General features: G+C 38.7%; 1 protein-coding gene across 3 annotated transcripts in view; it reads right to left on the reverse strand.

Annotated features, from left to right (window-relative positions):
* adgrl1a (adhesion G protein-coupled receptor L1a) overlaps positions 1–4831 on the reverse strand; it is a 95660-nt gene extending 90829 nt beyond the window's left edge. Inside the window, exon 1 of one of the 3 annotated variants that reach the window (XM_005468689.4) lies at positions 3964–4828. The gene's annotated coding sequence lies outside the window, so the exon portion shown is untranslated. Of the gene's footprint in view, positions 1–3963 lie in introns of all 3 variants that reach the window. The other 2 variants (XM_005468690.4, XM_025906625.1) reach the window with 2 other exon arrangements.
* Between the last annotated feature and the right edge of the window lie 13601 nt (positions 4832–18432).

The raw sequence follows: 18432 nt of genomic DNA on the forward strand, positions 1-18432 counted from the left end.
CCAGATGTAGCAGAGACGCCAGGGCCGATAACCAACAGGCTGCAGCATGGCTGCGTGACTACATCACAGATAACTCCACAGCACAAAGGCCAGGAGCCTCACAAAGGACATTCAATGCCCATCACTTCTGCACCTCATTGCCACAGCAAAGACAGGCGCTGTTTCTTGGCCGTTATGTATATCCCTGGCCAGTGCACCCTCCACTCTTCACCCCTTCTATTTTCCTTTCCCGTCTTCCTCTTTTTGCTGCTTTATATCCAATCCATTATTGCATGTTTATCCTCCAAAAATGTAATCTAGCATTTAAGGGGAAAACAGCCAACACATTACAAATGGGCTTAGAAAACATAATATGGTATTTTTGATTGCAATAATTAGTCCAACAAAAGCTGTTAAAAACCATTTCCAGTGTATTTTGTCAGCAGTGGTAAAACACTGAAACACAATAACTGTCATAATCATAATGGTTTTCCTGTCAGGACAAGTCTTATCAGGCTAGTGACAACCCCAGAACTGCCACTGCCAGGTAAACACTGCTAACTACAAAGGCAAGGAGTGAGGAAAAGCTACCTGGCGCTACACAATAAAGAGCTTTTGGGTCAGTCCAGAGAAAAACTGCCCAACAGACACGCAGCATTTTGACATAACAAAAAGGGGAATAAAAGAATACTCCTGCCCATTCACAAGGGGCGCACAGGTACCCAGGCAGCATCCCGTGAGACAATAATAATGGGCATGGATCCCATCACTGCCACAATCCTCACTGGTTACCTCCACCCTAATAAGATTGAACAGGCTGAAGAGCGCTTCTTAATCTCATACTGTAACGATGCTATATCACTCATCTGAATGCTTTTTGTGCGCTATGCAGAAATCAGATTATGAAAAAATAGTTTGTTTGCCATGTATTACAATGGAAAATAATCTTCAGATTTATGATAAATCTATATATATTGACCACGCACATATCCGAAAATAAATTCCCCTTTTCAATGGCCTATAAGAAGCCTGCGCCTGCTGAACGTGCAAGGATTTTACTAATCCAATATCATATCTGGGAACCTTCCATCATCAAAAGACAATTCTGAGATTAAGTTTATCATTTGAAAATACTCCAACGCCATAGTAGAGTTCCTCTGTTCTGTACTGGAACAAATATTTGCCTTTGATTCCCTCCTGGAGATTGAAATAGCTTATAGTGGCATTATGTGTGCACAGTAAAGTGTGTGTTGTTAAGTGGGCATGTTAGAACACCATCACCACATATGCAACAATTTGAATTAATTTAAATTATTCACTTTGTAATGAAAAGAGAAATGGCTACATGTGTTATCGTGTGCACTTGTGGCTAAATAATTTTTGTGTTTGCCGCACAATGTTATGAAATTCTGTGTCTTGACTTGACTGACGGATGGCTTTAATTAGCAGATTTTCATAGCAAACTGCTCTCTTCTATTCTTTAGTGATTATTAGTTTATTTTTTATTTTAATAACACGTGTAATTGCCCACTGAGAACCGAAAATTTAAAACAATTTGATCGCAAAACAGAAAATTTAATTGAACTGCATATTTATCTGTATTATGCGTGCATTTTGAATTATGTTATTTGCTACCCCAGAGGGCATTAAAAGTGTAGAATAATGTACTGTTATACTGTTACTAAAAGCCACATTCATTTTCATTTCATACCATCTTATGTGTGAAAAAGATGTCACTGGCTTTCACAGGTTAAGGATGAATCTCCATGCAGTGTCAAAATCAACAATCCAGCTTTTTGGCATGTAACATTCAATATGTGTTGCTTGCAGTAATTAATAATCATGGCAAGAGCGTCTTTTTTTTTTTAAATCAAGTATTACAGTGACAGAACAGGTGTCAGCATTTCTTTAAAATCCAGTCAATGTTATTTTTCCAATGTTACATCATTCTTTGAAACAGCATAGATGCAGTACACTTAGCTGTCCCGAAATAACACAGGTTATTTTGTAAAAATCATCAATGCTTTTTCCTTTCCGCTTATTTTCTATCAACAAAGTTATGTAGTCAGTCTTGTCAAAGAGCTGTAGGGATATAAACAGCAGAAAGCAGAAAGAAAAGAATAAGAAAAATAGGAAGGTGTACTCGCTTTGGGAACTTAGCACTGTTAATCTTATTTATAAAAAAGATTAAGTGTACGTGTCTGTGCACGTGCGCGAGCGCCTGCACACATGCACAGACACATCATGCTACAAACGAAAGCATGAGTATGTGCATTTCTCATGTTCATATAGATGCAATGACTACACTTTAAACCTAAATAGATTGAAGAATTTAAAAAAAAAATCAATCAGGTTGTGTATACAGTGTCTTCTTCACAGCCGATGTTTTAAATAAAATAAAACAATAATCAAATCCTGACCACAGCATTGCAAAGCTTCTGAAAACTCAAGTAAATCTAATTATGATTAGTGACTTATTAAATGTGTGACGATCATTAATGCCATGCTAATATATGACTATTATTCAACCATTGAAAGCCGGGAATAATTTTTCTGATGGTGATGTGACACACAGACAAGGGGGAAATAAATCCTTCTGTCTTCCCGGGGAGTGTGTTTGGCAGTAAACCAATTCCAAGTCTGGCTTCTTGAATGCCCAGATAACGCAATCAGACAGTTGCAATATTGCTGTTTTACCACCTGAAGAATTTAAATTTCATTCAGCCCCTTCAGAATAGTAGACATGCCAATTTTTTCCCTAAGAATTGGCAGGGCAAACACAATGCACCCCAGTGAAATGAGGGAAAGAATGAGGGAAAGGATTACAAACTGAAAATAACTGTTTTCAGGGGCTTTCTTGTGTGCCTCCTCAGGTTCAATTTTATCATAATAACACACAAAGACAAAAGGTTTGATTTCATCTATCATAGCTGCAATATAGTCGGCTGATGCCTTTTTATTAGAGATTTTATTATTAAATTGGGAATTAGCTCAGCGTAGTAACATTATAATGGGGTTATCATGATTTGAACCCCTAAATATTAAGGGGGTCACATTTGATTAAATTTGGATGTATGACAGTATTATTCCTGGCTTGGTTTGTAGTGAGGTGATATTAAGACAATAACATATCCTGTTGCCATTGCACAAGCTATTATTAGAATTTCAGATGGGCTAAATTTAACAGAACTTCTCACATAGTTTGGGAGACCCAGAAACACTCAAGGACTCCCGGGACTCCCAACAGCTAGCCTATAGTTAATGATTTGACAAGGTAGGATTAATGATGTAGTCTTGGACACGGGGGTTGGACAGAGTAGTTCACACTGAGGCTGTGCACTTGCCCTGATGCGATTCCTCTAATAATCAATTGTTTACTTCATTTCTTTCTCTAATTGAAGGAACTTGCGGAGCAAACCCTGAACAGAGTAATTACAAAAACAACTTCTGTCACAAATATCCCAGAACATCTGATTTTTTTCTTGTCTACCTTTTCTGGTAGGGTTATAAACAGCTCTTCGCTTATATTGTGGGGCTTTTGAAAAAAGAGTCGTGATTTGCCTCGATTTCCCAATGTCAACTAAAAACACTTCACGGCTTCTTCGCTTTTACAGGACATGCACACTGTCACTTTCAGGCTCGCAGACCCTATGTATTAATTAAAATTGCCAAAATCTGTTACTGTCCAGGCCACGGTGCAACGCACAGGCCCACAGACGAGAGTTACTCTCAGATGCGACTAATTTAGAACATCCAGCACGCATTTTAAATATGAGGCGACTGCTGTTGACGCACCGTAAACATGAACTTCGCTATCTGTCAAAACATAAAATATTACATAAATAAATCGTATTACCACGTCTGAACACCTCACGCAGGCTCACAGAAGAAGCCAGGTTGCTGCGCATTACATGCTATTACTGTCGCACTCGTATCACATGTATTTAGAGCACGTGTAAAATAAAAACTGGACATCGATCCTACCTTGATTCCTCCAATCTCCTTCTCCTTGTTTTCTCAGTGTGTCTCATTCATTCTCGTTTCTCTCCTCACTTGCCTCCTTCTCCTTTTCTTCCCCTCTGGTTATCACTCGTTTTTTCTCCTCTCTGGTGCCGTCTTCGTGCGGATGCATAAGAATTAAAAATTAATAGCCTGCTATCTTAAAGACGGGAGACAGGGGGGGAAAAATCCACCCGACTAAAAAATATGATAAAGCCAGTGGAGGGAAAATCCTCACGGACAAAACAGATTCTCACGAAAATGCGCCCGTGTGGGCATCAAAATAAATAACGGCGACGACACCATCCTGGTAGAAAATTAAAATTAGAGCGTGCGGAACACTTTAACGATGAAGGTGACGGAAATGTTAAACTATAGTTGATTATTAAGAAAATTTAAGTTGTAATTCTGTTGTCCGTCCGCCGCTGGCTTGGTGGTGAGCATTTGAGCAAATGTGCCACCGTCGCAAAACGTCTGCGTAATACAGATCAGACTCTTGAATGCCTGATGTGTTTCTGTTACACGCTTTCCCCCCCCCGAACTGTCGACTCCTTGACTTCGTGCAGCTCTACAGTGTAAAAATCATCCGTTGGAATTAGGACAGTCTACACAGGTCACATGCGGTTATCTCGTGCGTCTTGACGCACAGAACGGATCACTCTAGTTTCCCTCTTTGTCGACAGGCAGAGCGCACTCTCATCAGGACCGTCCACACCGCATTTTCAACCTCTGCAGTTCTGCATCGGGCCAATTACAACCTAGCGCATTCGTCACTGGCTTTCACATACAGTTTGGTACCTTGAAGACAGTTTCATGAGTTTTATAACCAAGCCTTAGTCGACCTAAGTTAAGGAAATGTAGTCTATACCACGTCTGCCCGCCCACTAATGAAACTGCTTTCTTTGTATAACATTGGCACCTTTTCTTTTCTTTTTTTTCAGATGCCTAACCCACGTGGTTTCCCAAGGTGGATATCAGGAACCGCCAGAGGTCCTTTAAATGGTCATCTGTAATTGCCCTGCAAATTAGGTGTAGCTTAATTGCACACGGTGTAAGCAAATCGTCTTGAAGTACCTGCAAGAAAAAAAAGACACTGACTATTTGATTCCTACATTAACTTTGCTCAGAACCACCCTCCCACCTTTCTCTGATATATATTTCACTATACAAACGGTTCCAAAAATGCTGTGACTTTTTTGTTTTTGTTTTATGCCAGCATGTTTAAAAGACGCTGGGGCAAGGTCATCAAAGACCTGGTTGTATAATGACTAAAAAAAAGAACCTAGTGGAACATCAAGCGATTAATTAGTTTAATTAGCAATAGGTCACAAACATAACTGGGTATAAAAGGAACATTTAAGAGAGGCTGAGTCTTTCACAGGCAAAAGTTATAGTGGCGCACCGCTCTGAAAAAGCTAAATGGATACTAGATCAGTAATTTGAAAATAAGATTTAAAAAACTGAAAATGACATGATCAACAGTAACATAAATCTGTGTACCGGAGGGCATTCACAGTGGGTCTGCATTCACAACAGAGCTTATTCTAAAGCAGAGCTCACTCTATGGGCTCAGTAACACTTCCTCAAACCTCTGGCAGTGAACAGAGTGTAACTACATCCACAAATACAACAAGATCCAGAATCGCTGCTGCCTTCTCGGTGCCAGAGCTCATTAAAGACTGAGGAAAAGCAGAAAACTGCTGTGGAATGACTGATCACAATTGGAAATTGGCTTTGGAAATTATGAATGCTGCAATCGCCTGGTTAAAGAGGAGAGAAGCCATCCATCTTGTTATCAGAGTACAGTTTAGCAGTCAGTGTTGTGATGGCATGGGTGTGCATTAGTGCACATGGCACGGGGAACTTGTAAATCTGTAATGCCTCCGTGACTTTTGACTGATATATACTGATTTTGGTAGAACAGGCAACTACTCAGGTGACTTCCTTATTTCATACAAGTCAATGCCAAGCCACATCCTGCACATATGCCGGTAGCTTTCCACCCAATAACCCTTTCATCCAATTATAACACCTGGCATATTATGACACAAAAATATGACACAGAAGACTGTTAAACTGTTGCAGCAGCTAACATTTTGTTTGTAAAACTACAAGTAACATAACTACTGCAATTTGCTTCCACAGTACAAACACTCAGAGATTTTCTCTTAAAAGAAGACGATGATCATCACATTGGTAAATACATCTCTTTCCCAACTTTTGGAGAAAAGAGCTGGGACGGATGTTGCTGGCATCAGACACAAAATGAGTCTGTTTTTTTCCCCAAACCAACAAAAAATTCTCAGTTTTCACATTTAACTTGATATGTTGCCTTTGTATTCTATACGGAAATAATGTGCAAATCACTATAAACTGATTTGTGCATCATTTTAAACTGCAGCCATCTGTATTTTAAAATTAAATAGCCAGTGCTCTAATCCAACTACTTAGCCTGCCACTGAAATGCTTTCACTGCATTAATTTTAAAGAGGTGTTTCACTTAGAAATCGTCCAAGTTTTTTAAAAAGCAAAGACGTCATGAAAGACAAAGTTCTATCCATGTGTCAGCATGAAGTCAAGGTGACTGAACCTTGCTGCTAGAGAGATGAAATGTCTAATGTCAAGATGGAGCTGAAGCTTCAGTGCAGGACATTATGTTGAGTGTGTGTTAAAGATTTATTTTAAAAGTCCAAGAATTTTATACTGTATGGACAGTAAATCAATAAAACCGCCATGATAACAGCCATTTGTGTGGGAGTCATTTAAATCAACCATACAGCAAGTTCTCTGTGCTCATATAAGACTTGTAGATTCTTCACTTATGTGCACCATGTATTAAAATGTACCTAGGCTTTTTATTTTTTCCATTAGTTTCAAAGCACTTAAAAAAAGTTTCTAAATAATGTCAAAGCACCAACATTCAAAAGAAACTACATCTTTAAGATTGCAGTCTGCTGCCCAGGAATAGATGGATTTTTCAAAAGATTACTTTTCTGGTTCTTCTGGTGTCACACAGTTTGTTGAAAAAAGAAAGCGTGTTATACGGCGCTGAGTGAGTACATTGGCAGGTGTTCTCCAGGACGTTCACAGGTGGGTAAGGGTTTAAGGGGGTGAAAGTGTATGGAAGGAAGGAAGAAAAAAATCAGCAACTAAGTGGAGACATTGAAGCTTCTTGGTAGTTCTACTAAAAGCCACTCTTAGTTGAAAGCAGCTGCTCACTTTTTCTGGTAAGTGTATTCTTTTAAGCCTGTTTCTCTTGGGCCAAAATTAGCATCCCATTTAAGGTCACCGAGAATTACAGCTGCACCTTGATAAGCAAACTAGCAAGCTAGGGCTAGGCCTGGGTAGTGAGAGCTATCCTCCAAATAAATATGGTACTCACCAGTTAAAAAACATAACACTGGCTTCAAACCAGTAGCAGTTGATGACATTTATATGGCAACATTCCTACACTGCCTAATGATGCCTTAAAACATAAATTGCATTAAGCATTACTTTACTGTTACCCATGGAGACAGTCAAAGACATTATTATAATAAGAATCTGAGACAGACATGCAATATATTTATAGTTCCTCATCTGTCGTCCAACTGTACTGGCATTCAGTGAAGTAGCTTAACATCTATGTCCTTAAATAAACTGAGAGATTTAATCTGCTATTATCATTCAAATGCACCTGTTTAAAAAAAGTTACGTATCCTCACTAAAAGCACTTTAATTACGTGGATATTGACGCGTGTGTCTGTGTGTTCAGTGGAAATTGTTTTGCTACGTCTGCTTGAAAGCCATTAAATAGATTTAAATTTGAACCAATTACTAAAAATATTTGAAAACTACTACCGTTGCAGTTTTGTTTGATTTTTATTTTAGACTGAACTTGCCATGAGTAATAACTCTGGATTAATCCCAAGAACTCTTTGTCTCCAGGTGAACATGGGCTAAGTGCTCCAGTGCCAGATGAAATTATTTAACTTCCATATCACACGCAATAATTGCACCAGTTCGGGGTACATGTTGCAATTTTTCTTTTCACTCTGAAAATCCTTTTGGCAGTTTCTATTGTGGTAGCTAATGTTGGACTCTACTGAATAGGCGCTACACGCCGTTGCCACTTAGCTTTCTGTTACACAGTACCTACTCTGTTATACCACTCTCAAATCTAGGCAATTGACCTTCACGGGCTGTCTGACTCATTGTGTCAATAAACACAGGGCATAATGTAGTTTGTGCTCTATGGCGGTCTCACGCTTTATCAGTATTTTTTCAGAAACAGATGTTATTCATGCAAAGTCACAGTACACTGTATAATTAGGCTGCAGGCAAACCGTGCCACCTGGTCCACTCTGGACCGCTAAAAAAAAACAAATGTCGACAAAGTCGAAGCATCAAGTCTTTCCTTTGTGCTTTGCAAAATCTGAACAATTGTTCACTGCACACTGGTCTCTTAGCAACAACAATAGTAACTCTGATTAAGTGCTGATTGGCCTCGTAAGCGCTGCTTGATCACGTTGCTCATAAATAATATGATCTCTGAAAGTCAAATGATATAAAAGATAAATAAACATAAAGAATGATAAAGATTTATACAAGCTCTTGATTGAGAAACTGAATGGTGTGCATTAGATAGTTATGATGGGATGTTGTTTGGTGTTGAAATACATAATAAATACAATGAATAGTTTATAACAAAACTAATATATGTGCATTCAAAACAGAACACACAGTTACATTATACTGTAGTGCATTATAGTGCATTATAGTGCAAAGTTCATGGTGCTCAAATATATGATCTGCCTTTTGTCTCTCCACGCATGGTTGTGTTGTTTTAAGAGGCTCTCAAACAAATAGATGCAACTCAGAAACACACAGGAAGCTGAGTGCAAATCAAAAGCCCAGCTTTATTCAGAAATGCACTTTATAGACAGCACATGGTAATTACTCTCCTGCTTTCACCTAAATAAATTGATCCAGATAAGTGTTGATAAAGACAGTGGTTGAAACACAGAGCTCATGAAAAAAAATGAAAGAAAATCCAAGATAAGCGTGAGCGCCTGTGTAGCACTGTAGCGGTTTTTGTGCCAGTGTGTGAGGATGTTCTAGCACTGAATAATTTCATTGAGGCTCAACCATGACTGAAAATCTCAGTCACTGTTAATAATCATTCTTTTTCTTCATTTGTGTTCCATGTTGCATTTAGTTTCTCAATACAGCGATGTCTTGCTCGATAAGACAGACTTTATCAACAAAGCATCAGTGGTCCTGTTTGCCTGAATGTTTTCTTGTGTTCTCCTGAAAAGGCAGAGAAAATGGACTCATACAGCTGGCATACTTTAATTTGTTCTAGCTCATGTTTGATTAATGCCAATTCTTCCTAGTCGGAGCTCGTGTTTGTGCGGCACCATATTTACATAACACCTTACCCTATTTGCAAATAGCTCCTATTTTCACAGTTATACGGCTTTGTGTTTTGCACTGATTGACAAATTATCTCCTGTACCACAAACCACAAAACCAAAATTTATTTTTGCAATACTTGTTATCAAAGCACATCACATTTCACAATGTGCTGTATAAAATAATAAGCCGAATAATGGTTGCGTGTGTTTTCGTACAGATAAGGTTGCCACTTAGCATTATATTAAAACATGATATGCATTACTTCTGAATTAATCCGTTTCATACAAATCACTGCTATTCACTTTGTGTATGAATGAAAATTAATCAAGATATTACCTGCATTTCTTTTCAGCATGTTGCCATATTGTTGGCAAGTAAAAACATACTACTACAGAGAGCCACCATTATTGGAGGAAGTCTTTATAGCCTTTCATGCATGCCCTGTGTAGTGTAGTCGAGTAGAAGGCCTGTGGGCGTGCAAATGAACACAATAGCAGGAAAGAAAACTGTATGGTATTTCCAGTACTGAAAGGGGAGGAAACCAATGAAAAGGGTTTAAGAGTCTAACAAAGCAGACATCGGTATTTGGAGCCAGCAAAGCGTTGGTGTAACACCTCTGCTTTTATAAAGCAACCTGTGACCACCGGAGCGCTCTTCCTATCACTCTCTTTCCATTGGGATGATCATTGTAAAAGCAGTATTTCAACATTTTCAGAGACTGCATCCATAAAGATACCTCCACCTCTCCCTCTCTCTCGTTTCCCTTTTCTCACTCACACTCTCAATCTTGCTCTTTTGCTAATTTTCACTCACTGTGGCTCTGTGTCTCGGTTTCCCTTTTGCAATATGACATCGTCCATTATCTGCTCTTAGTACTAATTGGTGTATTAACGCCATGCTGTGGGTGACACAGTGAGAGAGAGGAAGAGAGAGCGAGCTTGAGAGAGCGAAAGAGAGAGAAAGAGGAAGAGAGAGATGCAGGATGAATATGGATGAGGCAGACGCAGGGAGGGAACGAGGCTCTGGGGGAGGCGAGTACAGAATGAGAGAGAATGGAAGGCCAAGGTAAATCTTTTCAGCTGCACAAGTGGTTAAGAGCAGCATGGCAAAATGACGAGTGAAGGGGAAAAAAAAGAAACCATCCTGTAATGGCTTGTTGTTTTTTTTTTCAGTTGGCCTTCTCTGTATCCCTTTCTATCCTGCTTTCACCGTCACCACTTTCAACCCAATTATCCACTCTCCCTGGCGCCACTGGCAGCATATGGAAATGTAAATTACAGGCAAGATGGGGTTTTTTTTTTGAAAGATGTGGAAGGTAAGCAGCTCTTGAGGATGGGGAGAGTAGGAGGAAGAAAAGAAAGCGATGACAAACAACTGAAACTGAGGGGCTGCCTTTAGTCCCAATAGCTTGTCAGTATTGCTACTTTATCAGATATACAAATCCACCCACGGAAGAAAATATAGTAGACTGAAGTTGATTTATGTTGCTACATACATACACACTGTGAAGCTCAAATAAAAGTTTGCATAGAATAGAGTATACATTTACAGCTACAATATTATATACACCCAAATATAACTTCATGTTGGATGAAGTCCTTTGAATAAAACTGACATATACAGTATACATATCTCCATATATCTATAGTAAGTACGGAAAGGGAACCTCATCACACTGAAAACATCACCAAACACCAGACTGTAAATCTCATGTAGGCATGAGGGAATACACAAAATTTCAACGGCAGTATGTTCATGTGTTAGTACAGCTATAGGTCAGCAGCTTTTAGCAAATCCACTACCATGTCTGCTTGGGAATGTCCCCGCCTCTCTTAAAGAGAAAGATGCTGTGTTCCAGTCTCTTTTAATGCTAGCAAGAAAAGCCGTAATGGTGAAGTGGGTTGGAGATGATCCCCTGCGTGGAAATCGTTAATCTCAGAGGCTGTGAATATGGAAAAACCTGGATGCTATATTTTTCAGCAGAAATAGGGGAGGCATCTGGGACTTCGGGGGTTGATTATAATCTGAATTTAAACAGTTGAATTGGACAATTGCCACATTTTTGGACTAAAAATTCATGAATTGGATTTTGCTACATAAAACAAACCACTGTGCAACTGCAAAGTATTGTCTCATTGCATTATTAATATCACAGCATTTCTCGCCTGATGTACCTGTTTAGTAGCATCACTGTAGGATTGGTTTTTTTTAATATATTTTGTTTGTTCATTTGTCTTTAAAAACTTGATAAACAGAATTATGACAAAAAGCATGATATACACACGTGCACCATAAATAAACACACTGATGCCAAACACACACTTAACTACATGAAGGTAGTCCACCAACATGGTTGCATCACATGCTTGAGGGACTTCTCGGAGGGGCCAGCCCTAGGGCTGGTGAAGAGCCGCTGAAACTCAGGACACAGAGATCAAAGATGCTCATCTCTTCCAGTGCATGTGACATTGAGACATGTAGAGGCTGATTATTCAGATAAGCAGATCTATCCTCGGGGGTGAAGGCAAAATGGAGATGAGTGTTTTGTTCATTATCATTAAGATCTAGCTTTTCCTCTGTTCACCTCTCTTCTCTCCACATGCTCATATTTCGCCCCCGCAGAGCTGATGAAGCCAACTTCTCAAATCTGCAATTTGCTCAATTATTTTCAATTATCCCACCATCGCTGCTTCTATCATTCCCCTTAGTTCAATTGTGAACAGAAATCACTTGTTGATTGACAGCAAAGGCCAATTAGAGACAGGAGGAAAACTCTAACCCTTATGGTAATTACGGCTGATTGGTGTCACACAGACATTTTACAGACCATACACACTGATATTGGTAAATGTCCCTTTTACAGTGCAGCCTCTTTTATCTTATCACAAACATACTGTAGAATTAAAATGGATTCCTGCTGAGGTCATTTAAAGTTTGCCGAATTTTAATATGCTTTACTGTTTCTTTACATGTTGAGTGAATATAGTGCACTGGGAAAGCTTTCAAAGCAACGCCCGAGACAGTATGAATTTCTGTCTAGCAAGAACCCCGTGTCTGTGTGCCTTTAGCACATTAACTTCAAGGTAGTTCTGTCTCAAGGCTTTAGAAAAACTCTTCGGCAGTGTGCACAGAAATCAATGATGAACTGCTTTTGAGCACGACAAAGACCCACAAATTCAATATACCTTCAGCAGTTTTGCTGTCTGAGTTTGTTCACCATATTTTAGTAGCTTAATGTAGGGTAGTTCAGGCAAAACAGAAAATCAGTTACTTCATATATTTTCATTTTGTTGTGCATCTGTGGTTATCTTATGCGTTATTAGATTCCGTGCGCCATAATCCATTTTTTTGTTTATTTTGCAGACGGTAATGAAAATTTAAAATTTGACCTCGCTACTGCTTTTGTTTGAAGTTGTATTACAGGAGGTTATGGTCTACCACGTTATTGATTGTTTGTTCTCCAAGTAAATATATGCAGACAAATGCACATAATACGGTCGCATATGCAGAAGACACAGGTGACTATTTGACAACTGTTTAACCATTCTTTAATTAATTTTTCTAAAATTAATTTGCTGTATAATAACTCGTTTTCATTATAAATCTGTCATTCACAACAATGTGCTACCTTTGATAGCACAGCACATGACACGCAGTGTGTTGAGTCACAGTATCTTAAGTTGGAAGATATATTTTGATAGTTACTTTAGTGATTGTAAAGGATACATCTTTCATAAAGCAATGGGAACACACATTTGTAAACTTAATAAGTGTCTAAAACAATCCCAACAGAGTCCCGGTTCTACAATAAAACAGTATTTTAAAGCAATGTTCAAAAGCATCCCACAATTTAATTCATATTTCATGAATGTTATGTAATGAACACATGCCAACAGCCATGTTTCTTTTTCCTTCATCAAACATTGTAGTTATATATAGAAAACCTTCCTGAGTGCAGCTCAATGTTTCCACATCTCAGACTAAGGCTGAATTTTTGTGTTTCTGCTGTTAAATTTCAAATGACTCTATGGAAGAAAAAAAAAAACAAAAACAAAACTTGAACCTTTCCACTTAAGCCTCTTTATTCTGTGCCGTCTTGAAATAAACATTTTATGCGGTACAAAGCTATTGACTTGCACTGTTGTTTGTGACAAGTAGGCTGCCAAAGCAAGTGGTGGTTACTCAGGACTCCCCTAATGACATTATGGGCCTAATGAGTTTTAATTGGGAGAAGATCTTAACTTGCAGACCTAATTGCATCTGATTAAAGACAATATTAGTTTTACTCCTGGCAAATTGGTTAGGGAGGCTTGGTAAGAGGGTTTTGGATGGCTCAGTTGTCTCCTTATGGAAATATTGCACATATCCCCAAAATGGTCTTGAAGCAATGGAACATAAAGCAAAGGCAGAACCAGGTGAACAAACATTCAGCTTGCAGTGATGGTATAACAGAGGCATGCTACAGAAGCGAATGAAGGAGGAGGGATAAGACGAGCAGGACTGAAGATTAAGAATTCAACCAGAACAACCCTGTTTCTGACCTCTACAGCTTCCACAGACACTGGGTGATTGTGTGATACGTTCGCCTTTAGATTAAGGGCACAGAAAATAAGTCTCTTGTACACAAATCTCACCTCCCGGTTATTATTTTTATCTGCTTCCTAGCAATTCTACTTTCAATTCTTAATAGCTGAACTGTTGCTAAGCCTCAGTACCAGTATGTGTATTTTTGGATTTTACTTGGCTTACAGTTTTCTCAGGAGTGGGAGCAGTGGAAATCTTCCCTAGAACCCACTTTGCAGTTAAATTCTCCAATCTTCTAAAAAGAAGTATAAAAAAAGTGGGGAGGAGAGGAGACTGCTAATTCTCAAACCTGAGAGCCAATGATCTCATCTATGCCCATCTATTTTCAGGGGCTGATAACATTTAGCTGAGATTTAAATTAACTTTATTTCATCTAACAGGCATGGAAAAAAAAAAGAAAAGAAAGAAAAAAAAGTTGTCAGATCTTCAGAAAATTGCATCAGCTGGTATATCGCTCTTAATAAAGTTGTCCTGTCCCTTCAGGACTTGGAAAAAATTTTCTTCTTCACACAATCTAATTTGTTCAAAATCACAATGTGTTAAAAAAAAGATCATGAAGGGTCATCATAGTTTCTCTGGGAGAGCGAACTTGCCATTTACGGACCTTGAAGTGTCATTAATTTTAAAAAAATGTAACTGTAATCTATTTAATTGATTAAAAGCGGCAGGATAAACAACAACAACTTAAGTTATTACATATAATTATATTATGCTCATGTCTGCATGTTAGTATACACACAAACAAAAACAAGTACACAAAAACACAGTCCTTATTCCCTCCTCGTGGCATCATAAATATATGCCCTGGATCAGCGGTGATTTAAAGCCAGACACAGGAGAGTATAGTAAATTATGCGTGTATGAGGCTTCATTTCCTGCTCTTCTTAAGCACTTGCTTAATTGCCATTCTCACCTGAGCAATTGTATAATTTCCTTTATTTTTCTCCTCCTCTGCCCAGAATATGAGTCTATAATGAGCTGTGGGTGTCCCCCAAAGCTAAGCCTGGCGCCTTGAAATAGGTTTCACTAATTTACCAATTAGTCATAAGATACAATTAGTGTGCAAGTTCCCTAAGTCCATGAGTGCCCCCACCAACGGCCTCCCTACTTTGATTGTTCAATCTCTGCAGTGATCATCACTCCATTACTTGGCTCATGCTCTGGCCCTGCTCTGTTCAGCATTGCTACAAAAGCGAGGTCCCACCTGCACTTTGGATATTACTCTAACCCTATGTGCCTCTGAGGGAATCGGTGTGGGAGTGGGAGTGTGTGAATGTGTCTACGTCCGCAGCTCTGGGTTTCTGTTTAAGTGCAGCTGGGACTGGTTTCACTGACCAAGAGGATGAGAGCTGAGGAGGGGAGGGGTGGGCGTCTGGAGACTAGAAAACTTATGAGAACTGAGATAAGTTACCAAGTAGCAAAGTGAAAGTTTGCTGGAGGTGCAAATCTAATTTATGGTTGGAGAATACCGTGTTGTGTTTCTCGCCTTAGTTCGCTCAGCCATTAAAACTAAACCCGAGGACAAATAAGAAATAAAAAAACAAACAAAAAAAAAACAACACAACAAATATCAACGCTGCTACGCTCGCTGCTGGTTGTTATTATGCTGTGCGTGAGGATCTGCGTGTGCAGTGATCAATATGTGAGAGGTCATTTGTCAGCGCCTTTTCCAGGGTGAAGGTAGTTCATTTTTCTTGATGGGAATACAGCCATCTTATATTGGCTTTCTAATAATTTCTAATAATTGCAGTATATTCCCTTCTGTTTTCATCAGGGCTTATGCATCTTATCTACGAGTAGATGGGGGTCAAGATAAAATAAAATTACAAACTTATTGCTCGGGGAAAATACAACTAAATTACACAAACAGTAATGCAACAACTAATAAATGCTGATTTTTTTAATTATGTTATTATTCTATTAATGCAAATGATCTCAAGGATAAAAATAATTAGCACATTAAGATTTGTACCCAAGAGACAAGTTATCAAAGTTAATATGTTTTGGCTCTTGATGTGTATGTTGCATCTTAATTTAATACAGTCTTTGGGTTCATGTATAAGAAACAACAAATTTTAACAAAAACATTTTATTATTCCATATTTCAAAAGCAAAAATGTGCAGAAAAATGTGCTAAAGAACAATCAATTGCATAAAACAGTGAGCCAGGTTTTAGCTTCAGCACCTTCTCAGTTAGCAGAGACTGAGGCAGGAGTTTCTGTGTTGATTGCTATTGGCATAAAGGGACACTTACAGTGCGATCACACCAAACATGTTTGGAGCGCTTTATTGGAACTGTGGAACAGTTACTGTGAGCAAAAACAATGCCATTTGATCAGCAGATAACTGCGCTGAGACTGAGGGAGGGCTAACTATGAGATAGAAAGAGACAATTTTTTATGATCTCTGTGCAATAAACCCTCGCAGTTTACTCACAGTGACTCTTCATGTCAGCAGACATGTGTAAGCTGCGGCACAGACTCCACTATAGGTGACGAGCCCTGCATTTATTGCTGCGGCTGACTTCAGTCCTGTTTGATTTGGAGAAACTTCTCTGAGAACAGAAGAGCTGTTGTATTTGTTTCCAGCACAGCCAAACAAAACTAACCTTGATTTAATAAAGAAATCATTCAATAATAACTGGAACCTTGGCGTGATTTTACACCGCGCATTGCTTGAGTCGCTTTTTTCACACAACAGAAGTGCAAAATAAACACTTGGTTAACTTTTCTGAGGAGTTTAAAGAGCAGTTTGTTACCTGCAGCTTTTAATCAGCAGCTATTTTCCGTTCCTTTACTTACAAAAAACAAAAATAATCCAGAGATTGATTAAATGTTGAAAATAGCATACAGTATGTTGTCCTAGGATCCATCTTTAAAAATTAACATGAAAAGCTTATTTCCTATAACTGCTCAAACACATAAACATCGCATGTTTTGCCAGTTTAATGTTTCTTTGCATTCATATTAGAAAAAGTTTGGCTTACATTATCTTAACTGAATGCAGCTCGGAAACAGAGAGCAAACAGTAAACTGTGAAACTGAATTCAATTAGATAAAAATAACAGTAACCCTGGATTGTTAACCTTGTGAATGTTTTTTTATTCCAGTGCAATGGTGGACTCCAATCATAATTATTATACTGTACAGGCCATTAGTGAATGTAAGCACAGTGAAAGACTCGTTAAAAAGTAGTAACATAAAGTTATTAGAAGTTGTTCATTTAAATCAAAATTGTAAATGTGCTTATGAAGCCCGCGAAGAAGATGCAGTCCAGGCAACATACGGGGTAAACCAGCAAATCATGTAAATTTGTTCATTTACATGAAAAATATAGGTTGGTTTAGAGCTATCCTCACACTACACTCAAAAGTAATAATATGCATATATTTCACACAAAAATAAAATAAAAATGTAAAATATTTTTTATGGTACTCTAAGTTAAGTTAAGGCAAATGGCATCTCTTTTTTCCCACTAACACCCTCCAACACCTGTTCTGAAAGCATGCAACTTTGAGAAAAGTAGAAAAGTAGGTGGATGTTTTTTAGTGCTGGAGATGCACACAATGCATTCATTTAAATGATCAATTCCATTGTCTACCAGGATTGTTCTTAACGTCTCTATGGGACTTGGGGAAAGAACTTGAATTTTTTTTAACGTTATCATGAGTGACCTGGAATGGATTTTTATTGCGTCTGGCCTCCTGAAGTCTGAAAATGTTCGTGTATCAGTAGAAACCTTAAATCCCTGAGTAATAGGTTATAATTAAAGCATATAATTTAGTTAATTAAGCTGCAAAGCAGTTTAAATTAAAAAAGTTACATCCCATCGGTGCATATCAAATATGTATATCCATTTATTGACTTGTCATTTTCCTCCGTGTCTTTCACAAACCTTTATATCAGCTACTCCCTCTCTCGCTCTCTCTCTCTCTTTCATTGTACCTTCCTCTCTCACTCACTTCCTCTCAGAGGTTCATTCCCCTCATGCTAATGGACAAACTCCCTCCCCCCCATGTCTATCTAATCAAAAATCAATTAAAAACACCTCGCCGCCGAGTCTCCAGAGCCGAGGCTAGGTTGAGGGTGGAATAGAAACGCTTCCCGCACCTCTTTCTCTCCCTTTCACAATCGCTTGTCTCTCCCCCTCTCTCTTACTCACTGCCTCTCACTCGCTCTTCCACCTATGGTCTCGCTCACTCTACCCTAAGCTCCGCCCTCCTGTCTACTGGAAGTTGGCAACATGATTTACGAGAACGGAGAACTTAATTTATATATTTTTTTCCTCTTGCATCCTCTCATTTATTTATTAGATTTTTCTCCCAGCCGCCTCTTCCTGTCTCTGGTGTGGAGGGGAGGAGGAGGATAGAGGGAGAGAGAGGATAGGATTAGATGGAGAGTGGTCTCGGGGCAGACCAGTAGACTGGCAGGCCTGCAGACATGGAACAGATCTGTCCCACACTTAATGGCATTA

This window comes from Oreochromis niloticus, linkage group LG4 (genome assembly GCF_001858045.2).
Source record: "Oreochromis niloticus isolate F11D_XX linkage group LG4, O_niloticus_UMD_NMBU, whole genome shotgun sequence".
NCBI lineage: Eukaryota > Metazoa > Chordata > Actinopteri > Cichliformes > Cichlidae > Oreochromis > Oreochromis niloticus.